At 36.1% G+C, this 12,554-nt stretch overlaps 1 long non-coding RNA gene across 3 annotated transcripts in view; it reads right to left on the minus strand.

Moving 5' to 3' along the window:
- The window catches only part of LOC121038052 (uncharacterized), a 322,789-nt gene that overhangs the window by 104,056 nt on the left and 206,179 nt on the right, over positions 1-12,554 (minus strand). The window lies entirely within an intron of this gene.

Genomic DNA, 12,554 nt, shown 5'->3' on the forward strand with positions numbered 1-12,554 from the left:
AAGAAAGGACCAGTTTTAGTTGGCTCTCCTCATTCACTTGTTAGCAAATACAAAAATCATATCTGCACAACGATCTACTACCCTAGACACATCTAGTTGAAGAAAAACAGACCATTAATAATGATACCATTAAACTGCAACTGCAGTATACTCTTCCATTATTCCATTAATTTCCCTTAAATTTGCAGAAGTGTAACTTAACTACCCTTAAATTTATAATCTTTTTTTTTTTAAGTAGAATCCACACCCAGCATGGAGCCCAACATGGGGCATGAACTCATGACCTGGAGATTAAGACCTAAGCTAAGATCAAGATTCCAGAGCTTAACCAACTGAACCACTCAGGTGCCCCTAAATTTATAATCTTAATAAATATTAAAGATTTTTTTCTTTTCAAATTTTTTATTTAAATTCTAGTTAGTTAACAGACAGTGCAATATTGCACTGTCAGGAATAGAATTCAGATTCATCACTTACATACAACACCCAGCACTCATCATAACAAGTGCCTTCCTAATACTCATCACCCATCTAGCTCATCTCCCTTCCACCTCCTTCCATCAACCCTCAGTTTTGTTCTCTATCTTTAAGAGTCTCTCATGGTTTGTTTCCCATTCTCCTTTCTTTTCTTTTTCCCCCCTCCCATATGTTAATCTGTTTTGTTTCTTAAATTCCACATATGAGTGAAATCATATGGTGTTTCTCTTTCTCAGACTGATTCATTTTGCTTGGAAAAATACCCTCTAGGTCCATCCATGTTGTTGCAAAAGGCAACATTTCATTTTTTTGATGGTTGAGTAATATTCCATTGTGTGTGTGTGTGTGTGTGTATACACCCCCCCCCCCCCCACACACACACACACCACACCTTCTTTATCCATTCATCAGTTGATGGACATTTGGCTCTCTCCATAGTTTGGCTATTGGTGATAGTGCTGCTATAAACCTCTGGGTGCACATAACCTCTCAAATCTGTATTTTTATATCCTTTGGGTCAATACCTAGTAATGCCAATTGCTGGATTGGATTATAGGGTAGTTCTATTTTTAACTTTTTGAGGAACCTGCATAGTATTTTCCAGAGTGTTGCATCAGTTTGCACTCTCACCAACAGTGTAAGAGTGTTTCCTTTTTTCTGCATTCTCACCAATCAGTTGTTTCTTGTGTTATCTTAGCCATTCTGACAGATGTGAAGTGGTATCTCATCGTGGTTTCGATTTAAATTTCCCTGATGAGGAGTGATGTTGAGCATCTTTTTATGTGTCTGTTAGCCATCTGAATGTCTTCTTTAGAAAAAAGGTCTACTCATGTCTTCTGACCATTTCTTAACTAGATGATTTGTTTTTTGGGTGTTCAATGTTGTAAGTTCTTTATATATATTGGATACTAACCCTTTACCAGATATGTCATTTGCAAATATCTTCTCCCATTCCATAGGCTGCCTTTTAGTTTTGTTGACTGATTCCTTTTCTGTGCAGAAGATTTTATCTTGATGAAGTCCCAATAGTTCATGTTTGCTTTTGTTTCCCTTGCCTCTGGAGACATTTCTAGTAAGATGAGGCTCCGGTCAAGATGAAGAGTTGCTGCCTATGTTCTCCTCTAGGAGTTTGATGGTTTTTTATCTCACATTTTGGTCTTTCATCCACTCTGGATTTATTTTTGTGTATGGTGTAAGGAAGTAGTCCAGTTCCATTCTTCTGCATGTTGCTGCCCAGTTTTCCCAGCGTCATTTTTTGAAGAGACTTTTTTCCATTGGATATTCTTTGTTGCTATACTGAAGGTTGGTTGGCAACCCATTTACAGGTTTTCTATTATGTTCCATTGATCTATGTGTCTGTTTTTATGCAAGTACCATACTATCTTTGATGACTATAGCTTGTAGTATAGCTTGAAGTCTGGAATCGTGATGCCTCCATCTTTTCTTTTCTTTTTCAGTATTGCTTTGGCAATCTGGAGTCTTACTTATGTGGTTCCATAAAACTTTAAGGATTGTTTGTTATAGCTCTGTGAAAAGTACTGGTGGTATTTTGACAGGGATTACATTAAATATGTAGATTGCTTTGGGTCATATAGACATTTTAACAATTCCATGAGCATGGAATGCTTTCCCATTTCTTTGTGTCCTCTTCAAACTCCCTCACAAGTTTTCTATATTTTCAGAATACACATCTTTTACCTCTTTGGTAAGGTTTATTCCTAGGCATCTCATGGTTTTTGTTGCAATTGTAAATGGGATTGAGTCCCTGATTCCTCTTTCTTTTGCTTTATTATTGGTGTATAGAAATACAGAAACAGATTTCTGTACATTGATTTTATATCCTGCGACTTTGCTGAATTCATGTATTAGTTCTAGCAATTTTTTGGTGAAGTCTTTTGAGTTTTCTACAAAGTATCATGTCATCTGCAAACAGTGAAAGTATTTGACTTCTTCATTGCTGATGTGGATGCCTTTTATTTCTTTTTGTTGTTTGATTGCTGAGGCTAAGATTTCCAGTACTATATTAAATAGTAATGATGAAAGTGGACATCCTTGTCTTGTTCCTGACCATAGAGGAAAAGTTCTCAGTTTTTTCCCCATTGAGGATGATATTAGCTGTGGGTCTTTCATATATGGCCTTTTTGATGTTGAGATATCCATCTATCCCTACTTTGTTGAGGGTTTTTATCAAGAATGGATGCTGTATTTTGTCAAATACTTTTTCTGCATCTATTGAGAGGATTGTATATTTCTCATCCTTTCTTTTATTAATGTAGTGTATCATGTTGATTGATTTGCATATATTGAACCAACCCTGCAGCCTAGGACCACGGTGCATAATTCTTTTAATGTACTGTTGGATTTGATTTGCTAGTATCTTGTTGAAAATTTTTGCATCCATGTTCATTGGGATATTGGCCTGTAATTCTCCTCCTCAGTGGGGTCTTTGATTTTTGGAATCAAGGTAATGCTAGCCTCATAGAATGCATTTGGAAGTTTTCCTTCTATTTCTGTTTTGGAATGGTTTGAGAAGAATAGGTACCAACTCTTCTTTAAATGTCTGGCAGAATTCCCCTTGGAAGCCATCTTTCTTTGGACTTTTGTTTGTTGGGAGATTTTAGATTACTGATTTAATTTATTTGCTGATTATGGGCCTGTTCAAATTTTCTGTTTCTTCATGTTACAGTTTTGGTAGTTTGTATGTTTCTAACAATTTGTCCATTTCCTCCTTATTGCCTGTTTGTTGGCATACAATTTTTCATATTATATGAATTTTATTTGTATTTCTGTGATGTTGGTTGTGATCTCTCCTCTTTCATTTGTGATTTTATTGATTTGGGTCCTTTCTCTCTTCTTTCTGATGTTTTCTAGAGGTTTATCAATTTTATTAATTCTTTCAGAGGACCAGCTCTTAGTTTTGTTGATCTGTAATATTGTTTTTTGATGCCCTTGGCCAGATCCCATCGAAGCAGCACCACAAGCCTGGCAGTGTGCAAGTAGCCCAGACAGGGGCCACACCATTCCACAGTGAGTCCTGCCCCTGGCAGAGGGGAATATAAGGTGCACACCAGTCTGACTGTGGCCCCGGAAGTGGGCTGGGGGCTGACATCGGGTCTGACTGCGGCCCTGCCCACCAACACAAGTTACTCTGGACAGCACAGGGGAAGTGCCCTGCAGTTTGGAGCTACCACAGGGACAAGCCACAATGACAAAACGGAAGAATTCTCCTCAAAAGAAACTCTAGGAAGTAGTGACAGCTAACAAATTGATCAAAAACTATTTAAGCAATGTAACAGAAAATGAATTTAAAATAATAGTCATAAAATTAATCTCTGGGCTTGAAAAAAGCATAGAGGACAGCAGAGAATCTATTGCTACAGAGATCAAGGAACTAAGAAATAGTCATGAGGAACTAAAAAATGCTACAAATGAGGTGCAAAATACAATCGAGGTGGCCATAGCATGGACTGAAGAGGCAGGGGAGAGAATAGGTGAATTAGAAGATAAAATTATGGAAAGAGAAGGAAAGCTAAGAAAAAGAGATTAAAAAAATACAGGAGTATGAAGGGAGAATTAGAGAACTAAGTGATGCAGTCAAACGGAACAATATCCATATCATAGGAATTCCAGAAGAAGAAAAGAGAGAGAAAGGGGCTGAAGGTGTACTTGAACAAATCATAGCTGAGAACTTCCCTGATCTGGGGAAGGAAAAAGTCATTGAAATCCAAAAGGCACAGAGAACCCCCTTCAGATGTAACTTGAATCGATCTTCTGCACAACATAGCATAGTGAAACTGGCAAAATACAAGGATAAAGAGAAAATTCTGAAAGCACCTAGGGATAAACACACTCTAACTTACAAAGGTAGACACATAAGAATAGTAGCAGACCAGGGGCGCCTGGGTGGCGCAGTCGGTTAAGCGTCCGACTTCAGCCAGGTCACGATCTCGCGGTCCGGGAGTTCGAGCCCCGCATCAGGCTCTGGGCTGACGGCTCAGAGCCTGGAGCCTGTTTCCGATCCTGTGTCTCCCTCTCTCTCTGCCCCTCCCCTGTTCATGCTCTGTCTCTCTCTGTCCCAAAAATAAATAAACTTTGAAAAAAAAAAATTAAAAAAAAAATTAAAAAAAAAAAAAAAAAAAGAATAGTAGCAGACCTATCTACTGAAACTTGGCAGGCCAGAAAGGATTGGCAGGAAATCTTCAATGTGATGAACAGAAAAAATATGCAGCCGAGAATCCTTTATCCAGCAAGTCTGTCATTCAGAATAGAAGGAGAGATAAAGGTTTCCCCAAACAAACAAAAACTGAAGGAATTCATCACCATTAAACAATACTAAGGGGGATTCTTTGAGTGAAATGTTGCAAGGACCACAAAGTACCAGAGACATCACTACAAGCATGAAACCTACAGACATAACGACTCTAAACCCATATCTTTCAATAATAACACTGAATGTAAATGGACTAAATGCTCCAACCAAAAGACATTGGGTATCAGAATGGATAAAAAAAAAAAAAAACAAGACCCATCTATTTTCTGTCTACAAGAAACTCATTTTAGACCTGAGGACACCTTCAGATTGAAAGTGAGGGGATGGAGAACTATCTAGCATGCTACTGGAACTCAAAAGAAAGCTAGAGTAGCCATACTTATATCAGACAAACTAGACTTTAAATTAAAGGCTGTAACAAGAGATGAAGAAGGACATTATATAATAATTATAGGGTCTATCCATCAGGAAGAGCTAACAACTATAAATGTCTATGCGCCGAATACGGGAGTCCCCAAATATATAAAACAATTAATCACAAACATAAGCAACCTTATTGATAAGAATGTGGTAATTGCAGGGGACTTTAATACTCCACTTACAACAATGGATAGATCATCTAGACACAGGATTAATAAAGAAACAAGGGCCCTGAATGATACATTGGATCAGATGGACTTGTTAGATATATTTAGAACTCTGCATCCCAAAGTAACAGAATATACTTTCTTCTCAAGTGGACATGGAACATTCTCCAAGATAGATCACATACTGGGTCACAAGACAGCCCTTTATAAGTATACAAGAATTGAAATCATACCATGCCTACTTTCAGACCACAATGCTATGAAACTTGAAATCAACCACAGGAAAAAGTCTGGAAAACCTCCAAAAAGCATGGAGGTTAAAGAACACCCTACTAAAGAATGAATGGGTCAACCAGGCATTTAGAGAAGAAATTAAAAAATATATGGAAACAAATGAAAATGAAAACACAACAATCCAAAAACTTTGGGATGCAGCGAAGGCAGTCCTGAGAGGAAAATATATTGCAATCCAGGCCTATCTCAAGAAACAAGAAAAATCCCAAATATAAAATTTAACGGCACACCTAAAGGAAAACAGAACAGCAGAGACACCCCAAACTCAACAGAAGAAGAGAAATAATAAAGATCAGAGCAGAAATAAACAATATAGAATCTAAAAAAACTGTAATATTGTTTTTTGTTTGCTTTGTTTCTATATCATTTAGTACTGCCCTAATCTTCATTATTTTCCTTCTGATGGCCTTAGGCTTTATTTGTGGATCCTTTTCTAGCTCCTATAGGTGTAAAGTTAGGTTGCGTATTTGAGACTTTTATTGCTTCTTGAAGTAGGTCTGTATCGCAATACACTTCCCTCTTAGGACTGGCTTTGCTGATTCCCAAAGATTTTGCACTGCTGTGGCTTCATTTTCATTTGCTTCCATGTATTTTTTTGTTTTATTTCTTCTTTAATTTCCTGGTTAACCCATTCATTCTTTAGTAGGATGTTCTCTAACCTTCATGTATTTGTGGTCTTTGCAAATTTTTTCTTGTCACTGATTTCAAGTTTCATAGAGTTGTGGTCTGAAAATACGCATGGAATGATCTCGATCTTTTTGTACTTCTTGAGGGCTATTAAAGATTTTTTTTATGCAAAAATAAAATTTGTCAATTTCCTCAAGGTTTTCATAATTTTTTTAAAGAAACACAAGGACAAAATTATTTAAAATAGAGAACATTTAAATAACTGTACCTATGTATATCTGCAATTATCTAGAGCTGCATGTATCTTACATAATGAATTGGTTCTTACCCTAGCTTTCCCTTATTTTAATTCATTCCATGTTCCTTCTCCATCACCTGATGTAAATGCCCAGAATTTTACTGTGTTTATATTAAAGATCTCTTGACATTATGCCTTTGACTAAGTGACATGCATAACACATACCCACAAAAAATTTTTAAAAAGGATATCAAAGAAAGTCACATGATAACATCAAAGTTTAATATCCTTTTGATAATTTCAAATTTTCTAACTCCATGAAATTTGCTTTGCTTCTGACAGTTTAACCTTGTGAACTACAGCATGTTCTTTTTTTTTTAACTATAGAAATTTTCAAACATAAACAAATGTGAGAAAATAGTATAATGGCTACACATTTTATCTACTACTTACCCTAACAATTAACATTTATTAATCTCAGCTTGCCAAAACTACATGCCCTGATTAAAGAAAATAAACTCTGAACCACAAATAAACATACTACTATAGTTTACCTTATGCATTATAATTTAGGTTTAAACTGAATCCCAGAAACCCAACAGTTTAATATATTTCCCTTTCATTAAACCACAGAGTTTATGGGATCCAGTTTAAGTCTAAATTTTATGTATGTATATACATACATAATTATACATTATATAATATAACATATATATTAATTATACATACATATATACTATATATACATATACATATATACATACATATCTGTGTGTATATATCCTCTACTCTCTCTGTTAAAAAATGAAATACTTAGTGGATTCTGACCATAAAACATAGTGGAATTCTAGTTCTGGGTCTACCATACCAAACCAGATAAACCCATACAAGTCACTTACATTTTACACTTTCTAGCATCAGTTTCCTCCTTTCTAGGGTTAAGAGGTTAAAATCACCTTCTCCAGCTCTAAGATGTTTTCTCAAGACAACACATTTCAGTTGTGTGCATACCAAATTTATAATTATTATTTGAGATCCTTCTCTAATTTATGTGGCTTTGCCACAAAACATGTATCCTTCTTTCGTTAAAAGATGCAAATTAACTGTTCAAATGTACAGAATATACGTAAAACTAAAGGAAAAGCAACTGATAACCAGGATATATGTTTTACACAGCATCTGTAATTAAATCTTTCTTGAAAATTATTTCAGTATGTCATGAGAAGAATTTTTCAAGAATGTGGTAGAAATTTCTGCAAACTCTCCTAACAGCAATTTGAGACTGCAAAAAATATATATAAATGAGTAAGATTGAACATACAAATGAATAAGATGAAAAAAAACATTGACTGAGTATTCCCTGATCTAAGGATAGTAAAGAGCCTCATCCCCAGATTAAAAGAAAATACTTCAATTTTGAAGACCCCAATATAACTCAGAACTGGACAGGAATTTGCATTCATTATCTGTGTTCCAGTAACCACAGATTTAGTGGCTTAAAACAACATGAATTTATTATCTTATAGTTCTCTAGGTACAAAGACTGATACAGATCTCACAGGGCTAAAATCAAGGTGTTCACATGGCTGCTTTCCTTTTTGTAGTCTCAGGAGAGATTTGATTTTCTGCTCATTCTAGGGTTGGCAGAATTCATTTCTATATGATTGTAGGACTGATGACTTAGTGCCCTGGTTGTCAACAGCTGGGGCCACACTTAGGTCCCAGAGACCTCTTCCTAATTCCTTGCACATAAACCACCACATGTCTGAACCAGCAACGGGGCATCAAATCCTTCTCACATGGCCATTTCTCTCATACAGAGCCAGGAAAAATTCTCTGACTTTAAAGACACATGTGATAAGATTGTGCACACCTGGATAACTTAGGATAATCTCCCTATCTCAAGGTCAATAATATGAATCACATCTGCAATGAAGAGTCACAGGTACTGAGGATTAGGGCATGGACATCATTGGGAACCATTATTCCACCTACCATAGAACTGCATTTTCAAAAACAGCAGTAATTGGTCTGTTCCTCAAATTCCAAACTCAGTAATAGCACCCTGCATTGCACAAAACTTAAAATAGCTTACCATATTATTTTTGGCTTCCAAATATTTAGGAAAAAAATTGGGAAAAATTCTGACTTCATGGAGATATTGCCACTCATTCATTTGTCTATTTGTTCACCTATTCATTCATCCATTAAATGTTTATTATGTGCCAGGCACTATACCAGGTGATAAGAAAACAGCTATAAATAAAAAAGACATCATGCCAACAACTGCCATGGAACGTATGTCTAGAAGTTAGTACACTGGTGCATTATACCCTATATAAGTTTAAGTACTGTGAGTATGTGCTATGAAGGAAAACATACTAGGGTTTTCAAGGCCTTTACTGAGGGAACTACTATAGCATGTGCTGTTAAGAAAAGTGTCTCTGAAGAAGCAACATTAAGTTAAGAAAAGAAAAGATTAAAAGGTTGCCTGAAATGTTGATGACCAGGGAATTAAGAAATTGAGGATAAAGAGAAGCCATGCAAGACAAAGAGAATAGCATGTGAACAGGCTCTGAGTTATAAAGGAACATTCTCTACTCCAGGTATAAATAGAAAACAAGAGATAATACAAAGACCAGGACTTCCTGAATATTTGCAGAGTCCAGGTTAGAGTACCAATGTAGACGCCTAAACAACTCTCCTCCCCACCCCAGATCCATCATGCCCTTTGCAGTTTTCACACACATGAGTATGGACATCCCACTCTTCATGGCCAAGTTCCGTCTATCCTCTCCATCCTTTCATGTTTAAGGATCAGAAAATTTGCTATTGTCAAATGGCAACACTCTCAAATTTGATCGTTGGATTCAACAGAATTGCTAACAAAATACCAGTTAGTGAGATTTTGGCAGAAATTGACAAATAGATCTTAATGCTCATAGGGGAATTCAAGGGACCCAGAATAGCCAAAATAACCTAGAAAAAATAATAGAGTTAGAGGACTCACACTTCCCAATTTCACAGTTTACTATAAAGCAGAGTTATTAAGACACTGTGCTATTTCCATAAGGTAGAAATACAGATCAGTGGAAAAATTTTTAGGTCCAGAAATAAACGGTCACATTTATGATCAACTGATTTGTGACACAGATACCAACACAATACAATGGGGAAAAATTATCTTTTAAAGAAATGGCCAAATGGTGCTGGAACAACTAGATACCCACATACTAAAAAAAGAAAAAAAGAAATGAAAAGAATTTGGACAACTTACTCAGATCATAGACAAAATTAACTCAACATAAAATAAATGTGAGAGCTAAAGCACTTAAACTCTTAGAATAAAATATAGAAGTAAATCTTCATAACTTTGGACTAGGTGATGGATTCTTAAGATATGACTCAGGGGCGCCTGGGTGGCGCAGTCAGTTAAGCGTCCGACTTCAGCCAGGTCACGATCTCGCGGTCCGGGAGTTCGAGCCCCGCGTCAGGCTCTGGGCTGATGGCTCAGAGCCTGGAGCCTGTTTCTGATTCTGTGTCTCCCTCTCTCTCTGCCCCTCCCCCGTTCATGCTCTGTCTCTCTCTGTCCCCAAAATAAATAAATGTTGAAAAAAAAAAAAAAAGATATGACTCAAAAACACAACAAAAGCAAAAGATAAATTGGATTTCATCAAAATTAAAAACTTCTGTTCTGCAAGGAACACCATCAAGAAGATGAAAATACAATCCATAAAGTTGGAGAAAATATTTTGAAATCATATATCGGATAAGGGACTTGCATTCAGAATATATGAAGAACTCTCATAAGCCAACAACAAGAAGATAAATAAACCAATTAAAAATAGGCAAAGGATTTGAATAGACATTTGTCCATAGATCATATACAAGTAGCTGATAAGCTTATGAAAATAGGTGCCATCACTATTAGCCATCAGAGATAACACAAATCAAAACCAGCAGACATCACTTCATACCTACTAGATTGACAATGATCAAATAGGTAAAAGTCTTCAGTGAGGCTGCAGAGAAATTGGAAATTTCATATACTGAAGGTGGGTATAGAAAACAGTCTGGCAACTCCTCAAATGGTTAAACACAGAATTACCTATAACCCAGCAATTCCTCCTAGCTAAGAGAAATAAAAACATAACCACCACACAAGAACTTGTATATGAATATTTATAGCAGCATTATCCATAATAGCCAAAATGTGGCAACAACCCATCTACTTATTAAAAGATAATAAAATCTGGCTTATATATATAGTAGAATATTATTTGGCAATAAAAAGTAAAAAGTAATGAAATACTGATGGAAAACAGTCTGGCAGTTCCTCAAATGGGTAAACATGGAGTTTGTCATCATTAGATTATGATGATGGTTATACAATTGTGAATATACAAAAATTAATATAAAACATTCATTGAATTGTACACTTTAAATAAGGTTGAATTGCATGGTATGTAAATGGTATCTCATGAGAGCTATTTAGAATAGTGTCTATTAGGGGCGCCTGGGTGGCTCAGTCGGTTGAGCGTCTGACTTCTTCTCAGGTCATGATCTCACAGTTAGTGAGTTCCAGCCCTGCGTTGGAATCCATGCTGACAGCTCAGGGCCCGGAGCTGCTCCAGATTCCTTGTCTCCCTCTCTGTCTGCCCCTCTCCTGCTCATCGCTTTGTCTCTCTCTCTCTCAAAAATAAATAAATCCTAAAAAAAATTTTTTAAAAAGAATAGTGTCTATTATAAATTTGTGTCTACTATCCTGGCTGTTTTGCATGTTGCTTTCAAATTCATATTAATCTTAGTATGTTTACAAGGATCCCTAGCCTAATGTTAAATGGAAACAGTCATAATGACTATACTTTGTCTCATTACTCATTTTAGAGGAAAGTTTCTAACCCTTTATCATTAAGTATTATGTTTGCAATAGATTTTAGGAGATCCTCGACCCATATCTTATGTCTTCCATAAAGAATTTTCAGACTACCCTAGCCTTTAATCATGTCTTCCTCTTTGAGTGCCTGTGGTATTTATTATCTGCCTCATGGATGTACAGATAATAATCTTTTCTGTTCCAATACTGCTTAACACAAAATTACCTTTGAAAAGTAAACTAAATGCCCATAAAACTTGCCAGACCAGGCTGGACCAGCACAAAATGAGTTACTTCACCTCTGAATAACCCACACCAGCCATTTAGCATGTAGCACTGAACAGATTTAAAGTAGCTTTTGTGTGATTATTAATTAAGTTTTATGTACCTTTTATGACTGGATCTTATTTCTCTGATTAAGGTCCTGGTGGCACAGACTGTGTTTATATGTAGTTCCATGGAGTCCTCAATAAATATTCGTCAAATTGATGTAATACAGTTCTTTTAAAGGCCTGTACTATCATTGCCACCCCAGTGTTTTATATTGTATCCATCACTTCCATTTCTTTATAGGACACACATGATTTTCAGAGATGAAGGAATATAAATTGAGGGCATTGATTTAATCAGTGTGAGCCTAAGGTGGGAGATTCTGCTGTATTTATCAATTAGCACAACTTCAAAATTAGCAGCAAAATAGTTTCGTCGATGAGGCCCTGCAGAATGCCAGTCCATCTGGAAGTGAGGCACATCCTTGTTTACCTCTTATGTTGATTTTTTAAGAAATTTCACTATTCTGCTTTAATGGTCAACTGCTTCAGCTCCAATTCGGCGCAACCACAGAATCAAAACAATTCTAAGGAGCTATTCTTGAGGTAATTCAGGCATATACTTCTCATTTTGAGGGTAAACAAAGAAGAGAATAAATCATTCAACAAGTTCTTGTAGTGTACTGATATTAGTACTGACTGCAGTTAAACCTTCCCAGTTGTGATCTATTGATTGGACAACGAAACTACGACCTATTTGTTTTGCTTTCCCTTTCTCATTCAAGGTTTTCACTTAATGAACTTGCTGGTGAGATATGAATTGTTACCATTCCTTGAGCTGCTGAGTTAAAAATATCCAGGAATATCAACAGGAATTATAGAGTTAGATTTTTAAAGTCTGCCAGGATCACCATAA

Source organism: Herpailurus yagouaroundi, unplaced genomic scaffold (assembly GCF_014898765.1).
Source record: "Herpailurus yagouaroundi ecotype Mexico unplaced genomic scaffold, PumYag 165, whole genome shotgun sequence".
In the NCBI taxonomy this organism is placed as follows: domain Eukaryota; kingdom Metazoa; phylum Chordata; class Mammalia; order Carnivora; family Felidae; genus Herpailurus; species Herpailurus yagouaroundi.